The 15,708-nt window shown below is 46.7% G+C and overlaps 2 long non-coding RNA genes across 7 annotated transcripts in view; one reads left to right on the forward strand and one right to left on the reverse strand.

Annotated features, from left to right (window-relative positions):
• Positions 1 to 82: 82 nt before the first annotated feature.
• Positions 83 to 5,307, reverse strand: LOC148003841 (uncharacterized). The gene is made up of 3 exons (XR_015629742.1): positions 5,156 to 5,307; positions 3,995 to 4,791; positions 83 to 1,481 (listed from the first exon to the last, which is right to left on the reverse strand). It is a non-coding gene; the product is annotated as an uncharacterized LOC148003841 (long non-coding RNA).
• A 120-nt stretch (positions 5,308 to 5,427) lies between these two features.
• LOC102554789 (uncharacterized) overlaps positions 5,428 to 15,708 on the forward strand; it is a 97,815-nt gene continuing 87,534 nt past the window's right edge. For all 6 annotated transcript variants that reach the window (XR_015629735.1, XR_015629738.1, XR_015629739.1 and 3 more), the window contains exon 1: positions 5,428 to 5,863. This is a non-coding gene — a long non-coding RNA (uncharacterized LOC102554789). The remainder of the gene's footprint in view (positions 5,864 to 15,708) is intronic.

Raw genomic sequence — 15,708 nt, forward strand, 5'->3', positions numbered from 1 at the left:
CCTGAGTACACATGTGTGTTATGTGTTTGTACACCTGAACACACATGTGCCCACACATAAGGCACACACAGGCAAGAGCATACAAGCAGATGAACAAAAACATTTATTAGCACATATAAAATATTCAGTAAGTGAAACTATTACCTTATAAAATGTCAAAAATAATAGCTTTTCTATAGACCAACAAAGTAGCAAATTGGACAAGGAGTCCTAAAAATCAAATCACATCATCAATGTTGAGGAGATTTAACAAAAGAAGAACGTTGGGAGAAAAGCCCACTCTACCAAGTATGTACTGGCTACAGAGGTGTGTGGAGTAGCATCAAGAAGAGTCCTGGGCCAGGGGGCCACAGACATTTACAGCTAATTCACACAGAAGCAAAACTACCACTAGATCATTCAAAGCAAGGTTGAGTCTCATCAGTATGTAAAGAAATACAAATTCAAAGGAGACATTCTATTGACAAAGGATGGCTTGTACCCACCCAGCATGGGCATAAAGATATGGACGGAGAGCATCTTGTCTGATTTCACATCTGGAAGTGTGCATGTAAAAAGAGGAGAGTCTAGTAACTGCATTAACAGTTGTTGCTAAACAAACATTTGTAGCTTGTCACTTTTCTGCAAGAAAATGGTGCTAGTTCTGTGAATAGCTGATGCTGGGAACAGACCCCCACACCTTATATGCTGTCTTAGGGTTTCATTGCTGTGAAGAGACAATGACCCCGCCAATTCTTATAAACAAAAACATTTAATTGGGACTGGCTTACAGTTTCAGAGGTTAGTCCATTATCATCATGGGCGAGAAGCATGGCGGCCATGCAGGAAGGCTTGTTAGAGAAGGAGCTGAGAGTTCTATATCTTGACCCACAGGTAGCAGGAGGAGACTGTGTGTCACATTGGGTATAGCTTTAGCATATAAGACCTCAAAGCCCACCTACACAATAATATACTCGCTCCAACAAGGCCACACCCACCAACAAGGCCACACCCACTCCAACAAGGCCACACCTCCTAATAGCGCCACTCCATATGGATCAAGCATGAGCAACTCACCTATTCAAACCACTACATATGATAACTGTGCCGTGTTCCACTGAGCTGGATCTCCAGCATCCAAAGCTTTTTTTTAAGTAAATAATCCATTTTTTCAGAAAAGCTTAGAAAATGTTGAGTTAGTAGTAAAAACGGTGGCTCGAAGACAAGCGGAGACCGTTTGGGAGCGAGGTATGGGCATGGGGATTAGAGGTTGATGGAGCAGAGCGTCACAATTGTCCTCAGTGGACGCTGGGTCTTAAAACTGTTGAGCCGGAGAACTGCCATTTTGCAAGGAGAGCGAGCCCTTTCTCCAGGGGCATTCTTCTTCGGGAGGGGCCACTTGATGAACCCCTGCAAGCTGGAATCAGCCCAAACATCCACAAGAGGGAAGTGGTTCAGTAAGCTGTGGTGCATTGATCCTGCGGGCTCTGCGTCATCGGCGTCTGTGTGGAGCAAGAGCACTTGATGGTGGGAGTATTTAATGGCACGGAAATTTGCTTACTGCTTATTGTTAAATGAGAATCTGTTTTTAAACTGAGTGAGGAGTGAGTTTGATCACTGTCAGGGGTGCGCTTTTCAGGGGAAAGATTGGCAGGATTTTAAATTTTATCTAAGTTTTTAAAAAAACAGTGAAAAGCAGGAGAAAGGAGAGATGCATGTAATGTGGTCACATCGGGGAGAGGGACAGAGAGATCCAGTGACCCCACAAAGTCTACCTTTGAGGTCCTGGCATGAGGCTGAGGTTTATGTAGAGGACAGAGTTATGATCTCTAAGTCATTCCCCGGGGAAGGTGTATTCCTACCCTCTACTGACCCATCCTGTCTCCTCTGCAAATCACTCTAACAAGCTGTAAATATCTTCCCTGAGAAGTTTCCCTTCTGACTGATTCAGGCACTTTTCTATAGTGTGTGTGGTTTTTCTTGTTTGTTTGTTTGGAGAATACTTTTAGATGCTGCTTGCATCCAGTTTATAGATAATGCAGATTTTTTTTTTTGTGGCTGTGGCTTTCAAATGGTTACAAGAGTCAATACATGCAAGGAAAAGTCAATCAGGTGTTTGCCAGACAAAGAAGGGTCAAGGGTCAAGGGCCAACTCCATGTATAGGTGGCTCAGAAACAGAGAGTAGGGGAGGGAGTTCCTTCAGCCACGGAGGAGACCTTCAGCCTCGGGACTCCAAATGCCAGAGAGGCAAAGACAAAACCGTTGTTCAGTGAGATGGAAACTCACTCTACCTTGGTGTCTTTTCTTTAGGCTTCCTCTGGTTTTCGACAGGCTTCATGCAGCTAACTGCTCTATACATGGATGGTAGAGAGTGGATTAACAACGCAAGAGGTCACAGTTGTGTTTTCCTAGGCAGCTGAACAATGGCAGAAGACACAGAGACAGTGAGGGTCAGGGGAAGGCCAAGAACCACAGGTCGAATGGTTGTGGGGTTAGGAGGGCCTCTCCTGGAAGAGAAAGGTGAGCTCAGGTTTGGCTACCCATACATAAGGACCTGGAAACCTGCAGATTTCTATCATCGTGGTTTAATAACTACATCAAACTACATCATTTTTTTCAAGTTTTACATTTATTTTTATTTTTTATTTCATGTGTATTGCTGTTTTGCCTGCCTGCATATCTGTCTGTGTGAGGGTGTCAGATCCCCTGAAACTGGGTTTACAGACAGTTATGAGCTGCCAGGTGGGTGCTGGGACTAACCCTGGGTCCTCTGGAAGACCCAGAGCTTCCAGATGCTCTTAATCGCTGGGCCACCTCCCACGCTCTTTGGATTTTAGTTTTTGAGTACACGAATGTTTTGCTTGCACATTTGCATCCAGTACCTACATAGGCAAGAAGAAGTTGTGGTAAAAATAAAAAAGGGTTTCTTTTAACCTGAGTTAATGCCGGCACCATAGGGCCACATGGCATCTGTGGAATATTTTCATCTCAGTCAGCAAAGCGTCTCACCCGCTAAGTTCCATTCCATCTCACACTGCTGATGGCTACTCTCTGAGCCCAGCAGCAATCTCTCTACCCATCTAGCTCCCAGGGCGGGTCACTGTCATGCCAGTTTCATACAGAGACCGCCTATCTCATGCCTCTCTTACTGTGGACTCAATTAAGTCGCCACATGAAAGAACACAGCACACAATAACCTCTGATCCAATTTAAGATATAATTTGCCCATCTACACGACACAAAATCCTGTACACACCCATCCCTTAAAAATAGTCATAACAACCTGTATCTATGCGCAGAGAAGGATCTTAGCATGTGCCGCCATATTCTCCCAGCTTCTTCTCCTCACTCCCGTTTCCTTCTCTCTTGCTTCTCCCTCCCTTCTAAAACCTCTGTCCCCGCCTCCCTTCCTTCTCGCCCAATGACAGGCCCCATTTTAACTTGTCTGCCTTCACCTGCAGAATGACATCATCAACCTCTAAGAAGAGAACGTTGGATCCCCTGGAACCATAGTTTTAGACAATTGTGAGCTGCTATGTAGGTTCTGGGAAATGAACCTTGGTCTTCCTCAAAGCCAGTGCTTTAACAGTGGCCATTGCTGCTAACTGTTGCTCTATCTCTCCCACCCCCATTTTCTAGGACTCCTGTCTGGAAGAACAAACACAGGGCATCAGTAATAAGATTAGTCAGGAAACACAGAGACGATGCTAAGGACAGGGCTGTTGGTGTGGTGATGTTTGACACTTGGATGCGGAGAGGAGGGGGCTCCACAGGCAATGGGAGTGACTGACCAGAGAGTTGGAGATCTGCATGAAGCCAGTGCAGGCAGGGATGTAGATAGGAAGGAAAATAGAGACTCTGAGGGCAGGCTTTCACGCAGAGACTGGGTTTGGCACAGAAAATATGGATCAGGCATTGTGGGAGATTAGAGTGTATATGCCCCACACAAGGTGGACGCTCACTGAGAGTGCTGCCAACAGAAGGGGTCTAGGATGGGACAGAGGAGCAGGTTACCTGAGAGCCAGGGCCACTAGCAGGGACATTCCACTGCTGCTGGAGAGATGAGACAGTTGTGAGGCTGTCCTCCACCCAGACTGATGAGAGCTCTCATGGTGTCCTCCCTTCTGCAGAAGGGAAGCTAAAGTCACTTTCCCTGAGCGGGGCATGATGTTGGGATGGGGAGCTGAAACACAGCAGGGAAGATTAGAAACAGCTGTGTGTGTGTATGTGTATGTGTGTGTGTATGTGTGTGTGTATGTGTGTGTGTGCGTGTGTGTGCGTGTGTGTGTATGCGTATGTGTGTATGTGTGTGTATGTGTGTGTGAGTGTGTATGTGTGTATATGTGTTGTGTATGTGTGTGTGTATGTGTGTATGTGTGTATGTGTGTATGTGTGTGTGAGTGTGTATGTGTGTATATGTGTTGTGTATGTGTGTGTGTATGTGTGTGTATGTGTGTATGTGTGTATGTGTGTATGTGTGTGTATGTGTGTATGTGTGTGTGTATGTGTGTGTGTGTATGTGTGTGTGTGTGTTGGCGGGACAGGAGCTTGTGGAGAGTAGAGAACTGAGTGAGTGGAATCAGATCTGTGAGTTAAAAAGTTGGTTGTCTTTGGAAGGTGGAAATGTACTTCCCAAGGTGAAAGGAGGGAAGAGAGTGAGCAAAGCGGAGAAACACCAGCCGATCAGCAGAAGGCACCATGCAGACCATGTTGCCTCAGCAACTGGACACTGGAAGCAGACCGAGTCCCTGGTTCCCAACATCAGCTGTCAGTGAGAAACTTTTCAAGTTCTCTGGAGGCATCTTGTGACCCTGGAAGAATGTGGTTTGAGGAAGGTTAATCTGGCATAATTTATGGGCAGGAAAGGAAAGGGGACCCTGGGAATAAGGAGAACACTCCCTTGTCACAGACATCTAGAAAGAATGGCTAATGACTGGCAAAACAATGAGATTAAACAATCCATTGATTGTGCATTTAAACTTCTAATTTTAAATCTAGCACACTAATTAAGCATAAATTATTTTGCCATTCAAATGTATTCTGGTTGAAGCTTTCTCGCTGTTGGAGGTGACAGGGGAGGAGGGTGGAGGGGAAGTAATCTCGAGTCAACAATCAGCATCATGTCTGCTTCTTCCGAAGAGCTCTAGGTTTTGGGGCCTTGCTCGAGGGTCTTACCTCTGGATGTGCAACTGGGGTCAGGGGCCAGTCTCTGGGACTTGCCATTGTTAAAGGTGGCCTGAAGCTGCCTTGGCCTTTCCAAGTCCTTGACTTGCCAAGGACATCTGGAGTGGAGCATGGAGCCAAATGCTTCTACGCTAGAACAAGCCAGAAGGTAAACCAGATACCGCACTAAACATAGCTTCTAGACAAGGCTATTTGAGACACTAGCCATTGTCCTTGTGGTAATCCAAGAGGTACATATCAAGTTTAGCTGGGCAGAAAGAAGTGTAGTACCTTCAACCCTCTATGATGAGGCCATAGCAGGATAAAAATGGAAGGGGAGGCAGAGGGGCAAGGTATGCTCCCTACTCCCTTAGAGGTACGTCTGAGGACCGTGTCTTCACAAAGCTACTGTTGCTCTCGGACCTCTGGGGTGGATTCATTTTGCGGAGCACTCACATTACTTCACCTGCTAGACCAAGCCACATTTGGGGTGGGAGCAAGCTTGCTTTCCTGCATAGCTGACCCGGAGATAAGCCCCCATTTCTGGGGGGGGGGAAAGCTGAGTGATTGATCTGTTGGTCTGAGTTGAGGCTCAAGCAAAGTGAGTTCCTCCTGGCCCTGAGAAGGTGGAAGGTTTAGACAGTGTGACCTCATCATCCCCTGTGAGCTTTGCAACAAGACTGAAAAGCCAACCAGACAACCACGAGTCTAGGATCAAAGGTAAGAAGCAAAGCGGGATCAGGTGATATGCAGACAACGACAGAGTCGCCCAAGATGTCTGGGAGCTTGGGTTTCATTCTGGAGAACTTCTGGGAGAGATGAGATTGAGCCCAGTCTGGAACAATGGTCGATGTCAAGAGATGGGTGGAGTCAGGGTACTGGTGGATCATCAGGGTACTGGGAACATAGTGATGAACCAGAGAAGGTCCTCACATCACAGAGCATAGGCACCAGCATGTGTGTGTGGGGGGAGGCAGTGAACTCACACACATCAGAGATCACAGGGTGAGCAAAGAAAGATTAGGGGTAGGGAGTGCTGCGGGGGTGGGTGGATGCTATGTAGGATGGCCATCTTTTGATTAGGTGACATTATTATTTGATTGGGACATTATAGGAAGAGTGGGAGAAAGCCATGAATATACAATGGTTTGGGGTGGTAGCGGGGACACTCCAGGCATTTGTATAGCAGAGACAAAGGCATCTAAGCAAGGGTTATGCTGGGCATGTGTGAGGAATAGCCCTAGCTGGAGCAGAATGAGGCCTAGTGAATGGGGGCTACATCATGGAGAGGCTTCAAGGTCATTGCAAGGACAGTGGCTCTTCTAGAGGAGAGGGAAGTTCCTCAGGGTCTGAAGTAGCAGATGGCTCGGCCTCCTAAGTTACTGAGAGGAAGTCAGGGCGGACTGTAGAATAAGAACCTTGAGGGATGGGAGTGATGAGGGGGCAAGAGGAGGAGCAGAGGGAGCACCAGCTTTTCATAGACTCAGCTGGGGAAGGCTGAGAGAAGAGCTTTGTGGAGTTCGAGGTGGACTCTTGAAGAGCTGGTTGCCTGTTCTGTGTCCAAGGGAAGGCTTGAGTAGAAGAAACTCGCCTGCAAGTTTAATCGTGGAAAAACACGGGGAGAGGGATTTGAAGTGATTGGCATGTAGATGACATTTGGGACCTTTTACCTGGGGTGCCATTATCCAAGGAATCAGAATGAGGGGATGAAGATCAAGCAGCTAAGAAAAGAAGGTGAGGGGACTGCCACAGGAGAAAAACAGGGGCATAGTCAAGTCCCATCCCCCCCAACCCTGTATGGACTGAGTTTTGACAATGTGTTTGGCCATGAAGTCACCCATTTCAGTACTACCACCTTAGGGAGAGAGTGAGTGGAGGCAGTGTTGTGGTGAGTGCTGGGCAGAGAGACTGACCCCTGTGTTGGTGGCATGGGAGTCTTCAGGACATTCTCTAGCTGGAAGCTCGGCAGTGAGCACCAGCCTAGGAAAGGCAGCTGAGACACAGATGGGTTGTATTTGTCTCTGTTAACTGGGGTTCCCCTGGGATGATGTGCTACAGGAGGACAGTGGTGAACCTCTCTCAAAGAGGACTTTGTCCTCAGAGAGAGGAAAACCCTAAACAATTTCAAAAACCCTTCAGGTTGTATTCACGCAATTGAATCTCCCCATTTAAAAAATACTTTATTTTAAAATTGGTGTGTGTGTGTGTGTGTGTGTGTGTGTGTGTGTGTGTGTGTGTGTATCTGCACTCGTGAGTGTAGGTGCAGGTGGGTACCAGGATCCCCAGGATCTAGCATTGTAGGCACCTGTGAGCTGGCTAACTCTCGAGTGCTGAGAATTGAGCTCAACTCCTCCGTAAGAACAAGGTACACTTTTAATCGTCGAGCCATCTCTCCAGCTCTGAATTCTCCCATTTTAAGTGAGTAGTTCGAGTTTCGACAAATGTAGTTGGTCTTGGGCACACTTTTAAGTTAAGGATCAACTCTAGTGGAAAAAAAATTCTTTACCAGCTCCAGGCCAGTGCTGTTGACTGTCCTTGGGCAGTGGTTCTGCAGTTGCTTGAGGCAGCCATGTTGAACATCTCAGCAGTCAGTGAACAAAAGCCCAAGTCCAGCTTGTGCAGAGGTTAGCAAGGCAGTATTCTAGCACCTATAGCTTACGTGGAGAAACTTGCTTGCCAGGTCATAGTGGGGCCTGGGATTCCTCCGTGAGTGTGAATAGAGAGGCTGGATGTCCATCCAAGTACAAGTCCAGCTTGCCTCGGGGCCGTTCACATTTCAGACCAGTACAGAACAGTACAGTGTTGCCCTGGGTGATTTGTGAATTATTGTCTGTGCGTGGGTTCAACTCTCTTTCTAAAAGGCCTCGGATCCTTCCCTGTAAGCAATTATAGGATGGACACCTTCCCTTGGGATAAGGGAGAGTTCTCATCCAAGCTTCTAACTACCACTGCCCACACCAGGGAAGCTGAGAGAGGCTTCCTTTCAGGGAACCACAGCAACCAATCTCCACGGAGTACTCACTGTTCATGAATGAATGGGCTGTTTCCATTCCAGGGATGACCCTTGCTGGTCACTTAGAACGGGCAGAGGGTGGCTTTGCTCTCTTCCTGACCAGTGGCTGGAGGCACTGCACCAATCAGCCAGCAGTGGGCAGCAGTTCCACTGCCAATAGCTGCCTGGCCCTGGACTCGCCTCCAGGCCTGGAAGAGAGTGATAAGACTTAGGGAGGTGAGCCCAAATAGTAGTGACCAAAGAGATCTGTATACCCACTCTGTGAAGTGGGTTTTGCTATAGAGGTGGGGTTTAAGTGTAAATAACCTTTGAAGTGGATCTGGGTTCATACTGCACCAGTCACATGTGAATTTTTTCTTGTCTGTCCCTCAGTTGTCTTGTCTGTAAAGTGGGAGACCATGACACTTCTGTGGGCACCAGCACCTGGAAAGCTCTAACTTGGATTTCATTGGCTAGATTTCATGACCTTGTGGGGGGACAGTGTGGGGGCAGAGTGTCTGTTTACGGATCACATAGCCAAGGCTCTGTGTTCTCATGATTACCTCTCTGTGTCAAGGAGAGGAGCTGAGGCTTCTCCTCCGCCAAGAAATGTGGTTAAGGACAGAACATGCAGTCTCATAGGTCAATCCCCAAAGCCAAGGTTGGATGTAGAGTAAGGCCAGGTGCTGTAAATCTGTCCCTCTCTGTTTCTCTTCTATGTTAGTAGCATCTTGGGCTAATTTATGTGCAGGGTTCAGTTGAAGTGTGAGATTCTCCTAAGACAGTGCCACAAAAAAATGGAAGGAGGTTTCCTGACTGCCCAGAGTGCAGTTGGGTTACCCAGTTTGGCTGGATGACTGAGCCTTTGCCTCCTGTGTCTAGTTTGGTTGGAGGCGTTCTTCTCGATGTTCATTTGCTGCGTTGTCAGACTTGGCTGCTCTCTGCAGGTCCAGGAATCAAACCAAGACAGCTCTCTGGTAGATGTAGGTGGTAACCAGGAGCCAGTCAGGGAGGACTGAGGACAGAGGAGGGCAGAAGGGTGGGGATAGCACCATGATAGAAATGTGAGTACGTGTAAGTGCATGTGAACTAGGGTAATCTGAATAAGAGCCTTGTGTCAATGCCAGTATTTCTGTGATTTTGCACCATATTCTTTTAAACATTTAATTTTAGTGTTCTCTCTCTCTCTCTCTCTCTCTCTCTCTCTGTGTGTGTGTGTGTGTGTGTGTGTGTGTGTGTGTGTCTGGAGGCCAGAAAAGGGCATCAGATACCCTGGGGCTGGAACTATAGGCACTTTCTAGCCATCTGACAAGGGTAATGAGAACCAAACTCATGTTCTTTGCAAGAACTGCCAGTGTTCTTAGCCTCAGAACCAAGTCTCTAGCCCTGTATGCTTTTGTAAGGCATTGCCTCAGGGAATTCTGGGTAAAGACACATAGAACCCCCCTCTGCTCTTGTGTTATTTATCACAATTCAGTGTAAACAGGCAGTGATCTCAGAATAGAAAGTGGTGAGTGTGTGTGTGTGTGTGTGTGTGTGTGTGTGCGTGCATGTGTGTGTGTCTATTCATGTGCATGTACATGTTTGTATGTGTGCAGTTTACATGTGTGTGAGGGTATGCATATGTGTATGCATGTTTGTATATGGAAGCCAGAGGACAACTTCCAGGGTTGTTCCTCAGGCACTGTCCACCTTGGTTTGGAACTCACCAAGTTGTTTAAGCTGGCCAATGAACCTCAGAGATCCATTTAGCTCTACTTCCTGTTGGGGTCAGTGAAGGAGCAAATGCCCCTCCTCAGAGGGGTGAGCCTCATATCTGCAAACAGAGACATGGGTCCCATACAACATCAGCTCGTATCAGAGCTGGTGCCTGTGACAGTTCATTATAGTCATGTGGCTTTGCAGGAGGAGTCCAGAGCCTCACGCAGCCAATGCACTGATTGATGCCTTCCAGGTGCTGTCCCAGGTGCTGTCCTGTCCCAGGTGCTGTCCCAGGTGCTACCCCAGGAGCTAGGGACCTGTGTAGGCCTGTGTAGGTTCTGATGTCCAACCATTCCTCATCTCCTTGGCTTCAGTTGACACAAATGACACACAGCTCTGTCCTCCCCAGATCAGTGGTCTACTGTGGCCTCTTTCCATGTCACAGGCATCTAATTTATGCAGTAAACTTCCTCTCCACACTCACTAGCTGGGTCCTCTCTGCAATCTGAGGGGCTTCTCTCAGAGACAGAGTCTGGTGCAGGCGTATTGCTGCACTACAGTTGTCCTGAGACTTGCAGAGAGGGGGACAGCATGACAAGTATCATGTCCAAGCTTCCAGAGTTCCATGGCAGTTGGCCCTTTTGTACTGGGGGAAGGTTCAGGAAGATTCAGGAGGGCTTATTTACCTAAAAACACATAAGATAGTTTGGGAGAAACAAGCATGCGTTTCTAGACTCCAAGTGGCTCTTAGTGACCTCAGTACAGTCACATGTCCCCTGACTTCCGGTTCCTGTTAAGATCCCCACCTCCCAGCCATTCTCTACCCTAGGGAGAACCAAGAATGAGGGAGGCTTTGAACCATTCTGCTGAAGGGACTTCAGTTTACTTCCAGGGTCAATATTTCCATATTCCACACCTTTAGGGTGTGGGTAGGGCACTAAAGTAATTGTCTAAAATAACTAAATGCCCTTAATAGTGACTGCCGTGTTTACATTTAGAGAGGAGGATTTGCATCATGGTGAGCACTGGCAGCATGGATCTGATCTGGGGGTGATGGTGAATGGAGTGTGTATATGTTTGTTTTAGAGGTCCAGGAATCAGAGGTTGCATGGGTGTCCCCTTGAGGTAAACTGTGCATAGGACCAACATTCTTCAAGCTTTCCCCATGCTCCTAGAGCTGTGAGCGGTGGTTTCATACTCGCAGGGACAAAGGCTATGAGCTGAGTGACTGGCTGTATCTGCTTGGCATGGAGACATTGCTAAGTGCCCTTGGCCATTAGGAGTGTCACTAGAAAGGAGATTGGCTGCCACTCTCTGCCGGCACAATGGACTCTTGAGTCTTTCCACACCCTGATGACTGCCTTCCATTCATCAGTTGGTGGGGGGAGAGGCTGGGTCTCTCCTCTTCACAGAGCCTACAGTTGGGCTAGCCTTACTAGCATCAAGCTCACTGCCATGTTGAGGAAATCAGGCCCCTTGACAGCAGCAGAGACACTAGCCTTCCTGGCTCTCATCCTACTGCTGGTTGACCTCGGAACGACCCATTCTTCCTCACTTTTCTGGGCCTTGAAGAAAAGGCTGGGCTGTTTTCCCTGTGGCAACAGTTGTCCCAGCCCAAGTATTGATCATGTGGAGGATGGCACAGGCTAGTCTCCATAGGAACAAACAACCCGAACCCTGGCAGCCCTGAAGTTTCTCTGTCCGTATTCACGCCATGTCGCCACAGGGGAAACACGGAATCGCGATGATTCGGTTTTGATTTGGTTTTTATCAGCTCATTACCAACAACGCTATTTAATCCTGGTTGCGCAATAATCCTTCCCCCTGTGTATGAACGAGTATGTATTATGCGTGATTCAAAGCCCCTTGATGCTATGAGTAAAAAGACTCTGCATAGGGCAGAAATAATTTGCAAGACCAACTTGGGGTAGAGTATTCTCAAATGAACTCCAGTGGGTCCCACAGCTTTCACAGGGCCAGGCGGGCAGCGCTGGCGAAGGGCTACGTGACAAAAGGCCTTGGCTGGGTGCATTATAATTTGCTCCAGTCAGTTCCAAAGTACTCGCATTTCCAACGATGAGAGGGAAATGCCGATGGCACAGGACGTGGGCATTGTGCTTAGGATAAATACCCACACAAAGGCGAGGTGAGGCGATTTCGGATGTCTTGTTGGGGAGAACGTAATTAAAAGTACTTTTCAGAAGGCTTTGAAGTCTGGGGCTAACCGTTTTATAGAAAGGTAGTGTTCCCATCAGTTGCTCTGCCAGTCGCAGAACACTAGGAAATTGGGAAAGTTGTAGAGGCAGAATCAATTAATTTCCACTCAGAGGGCTGGCGTCGTCTCTGTCTTGGTTGTGGGTCAGTGCCAGTCTTCCTGGTGGGGACAGTGGACCTTGAGGGATGTTGTTCATCCTCACAGCCATCAGTGCACATGGTGGAGAGGCCTCAGAGCACCCTGGGATTGGTCCAGACCTATCCTTGCTTGATGCCCCTAAGGTGAGGCGCCTCACTCCTCACAGCCCCATACGTAACCCTTGCAGCCTGGCCAGTAGCTCACGGGTGCATGGCCATGTAAGTGGCAGCTAGGGCACCGCCCCCAGTTGAAAGTGACAGAAGTGGTTCATTATTGGGTAGGTGACCTGTGAATGTGGGTGTCTGACTGGAGTTGGAGGCTTGCCTCTTCCTCGCAGGGGAGTGGCTTCGGAGGAAGCTCCACTTCATGTCTGTTTTCCCACTGACCTTCTTTCTGGATCTCCCGGCCAAGGAGAGCCTGCGCTTACACCATGCTCTTTAAGCTGCTGTCAGCAATCCCGCGTCTGCTCTGCACCCCCAGATTTGACCCGGTCCTCACCCAGAGTGTCCCCTCTCCTAGGATCCTGGAGTCTGAGAGCCACTGTGGTGGAGAGGGGTGGCTGTAGGCAGGCAGACAGAGGGCTCCAGGACAAAGTAGACAAAGGGGACAAGCCAGGGCAGCTGGATTGTGGATTTCATAGCTGGAGAGGGGACTGTGTGAAACTGTATCAACCTCTGGTGTTTGTAGTTACTTTGTGGTGGGCCATGGGTGTCACAGACACATGGGTTGTCTGGCCTGGCACTAAGCCAGGCCTGGAGAGCAGCAGCTAGGAGTGAAGTCAGATGGCAGGTCTAGGCGACTGAGTTGGGTAGCCTTCTTTAGCTCCTGCTCCTTGTCCTCTAGTGTTTTTATTCTGAAAATACTCCGAGGCCATCGTGTCCCTTTACTTCCTTGGCCCCTGGTCAGCAAGTGTGTGTTCATCTGCCATACTGTCACAATCAATTGATTTATTAAAACTTAACCTTTCCATGACTTGATAGGTTATCCTCTTAAAGCCACTCTAAAAGGTTGTAGAGGTGTTTCCCTGGGATATGCTGAGAGAAGACGCTAGTACAAAAAATTAAAATAGACTATAGGGCCAAGATGCTACACACATTTCCTTCCAGCAGTCACGAACCCGATGGCACAGAAGCACCTGTTCTCTCCTCTCCCAAGCCTCGCACACGGCATTATGGTGGCCCTGTCTCCATTTCTCCTCAGCAATACTTGAGTACCACAAGTCATACATATTTAATTCTAATCACAAATTTATAATAGATTATATATACTAAATAGAAAGGACCTATCCAAAATTTAAAAAAAATGACAAAGAAAATAGACATTTCTGTAAGTCTACGGAAGACAACTGACTCTGGTACACGTCCCTCTGACTCTATTTGCATATGTAAATCCTGAAATGCATTAGAGCAAACATTTTCATACAACTGTTTTTAGCTTAATCTTGGTAACGGTTAAGTGACAGAACTTCAGAGAAAAACTGACAGTCTTCATGAATAAATTGAAAAGAAAGCAGGCTAAAAAAAATCAAAGAGTTTTCTTTGTTCTGAGAAAATTAGAGAGATTGAACTAGGCTCCAAAAAAGTAGGAGGAAAGAAATAAAAAAAAATACCAGAAATCAATAAAAATTAAAAAAAAATAGATACAGCCATCAAGTCCAAAAGAAATGACACCTTAAATCTTTGGGCTTATATAAGTTAAGAAAGATAAAAGGCCTTAAGAAGCTGGTACAGGAAACGGAGAAGGCAGAGGATAACATCTGGAATGAAATGCAGTGTGATCTCACAGGCATTAGCTCCTTGTACCTTACACGGGTTAAACACAGGAGAGGATGTTGTGACAGCTTTATGTTGAAAACTTAAAAGCTAGAGGAAATAGATAAATTTCTCAGAAATACAACTTCCCAAAACTGACACTAGAGGAGATAGAAAATCTGAAGTCTTATCCCACACTAGGAAATGAACTCGGGAAATTAGCATCTTCTCTCCAAAGAAAACTCCTTACCTGTGAATGCTAGACGTCATAATGCTAATTTTGTAGAGATCCTTCAAAGCATAGAAGAAGGAAGAATATTTTGTTACCGATTTTTATGAAGTCTTGGTGTGAATGTCCAGTAAGGATTTTGTATGAGAACACGTTACACGGTGGTTTCAGGTAAGAACGTAGACCGTAGTTTAAGCTACAACATTACCGAATAGGATCTGATGATGTGCAGAACAGACAGCAGCTTACAAACACAAGCTTGGACTTGAGAACACAAGGCTGGGTTAATGATTAATAGTCAACCAGTTGTTATACAGTCACCAGAACAACTTATATAGCACAGTGTACTTATCAAATGTCGGAGATCATATGGAGGCACTGGGGCACCCATATATTGCTGGTGAAAATATGGTTTTTGCCAGTTCAGAAGTTTCTTATATCATATTTGGGTATTTGTCTCAAATTTTCATGGTAGAACAAATTCACCCCAAACCCCATTCACAAATGGTTGTAGCACCTTTATTGGAAATGGTAAAAAACAAACAAAAACAAACAAACAACCCCAAATGTCATCGTATATCTTTGTTAGAGGACCGGGTGTATGAACTGTGGGACATCCATAGCATGGAATGGAAAAACACCAGGTCACTGCTACACAAATAATCTGGGATTCCTTCATGCAATCACGCTGAGTAGAGAGAGCCGCTTGCAAAGATTCTATCCAATTGTATTACCCCACTCATGCAGCATTCTGTATATGACAGCCTTACACAGAGGACAGCTGGGGCTACCGGGGCTAAAGAGGAGTCATAGGAGGAAAGAAGACTTGGTTATAACAGGAGGGTGTGAGAAGGGATCTTCCACTGTTAGAGTCGCTCTGTTTTGACAATGGCCATAGATACACAAGCAAACATGGATGGCGAAAATTACATAAAGCTGTATGATATGACCAGCATAGCTGGGTAGCTTGCTGTGTGCACGTGCACGTGTGTGCATGTGTGTGTATGTATGTATACATGTATGTATGTATGTATGTATGTGCACGCACATGCCTGTGTGATGTGTGTGGGGGATCCTTGTCCCCAACTTTTGAGTGCTGGAATAATATGGGTAAAGTGATACTGAGAAAGTCTGATTAAGATCAGTGTGTTTTAATGACTTAGTAGTTATGCACAGTGCTACAGCTGAAGGATAGTCAAAGGGTTCAGGGATCCCTTGTTATTTCTTATAAGGGTGTGCATAAATAATTAACTCAATGGAAAATCAATTAAAATTATGTAGTTAAATTCACATGACAACAAAATGAAAGAGGAAGGTGATTATCTCAACAGATAGAGAAAAGTACTCGATGCCCGTTTATAGCCGCACATCAAAAAAAAAAATCTTACCATGCCAAGTCTCGTAATCAGGCCCTACCATTTATTCCACACGTTTCTCTGTGTGTGCATGTATATGCACAATCATGTATGTGGACACATTTGTGGCGGTACATATGTGTACATGTATGTGGGTGGGTGTGGAAGCCTAAGGTTGGGGTCT

The sequence above is a fragment of the Rattus norvegicus genome, chromosome 9 (assembly GCF_021556685.1).
Source record: "Rattus norvegicus strain SHRSP/BbbUtx chromosome 9, alternate assembly SHRSP_T2T, whole genome shotgun sequence".
NCBI classification, from domain to species: Eukaryota; Metazoa; Chordata; class Mammalia; order Rodentia; family Muridae; genus Rattus; species Rattus norvegicus.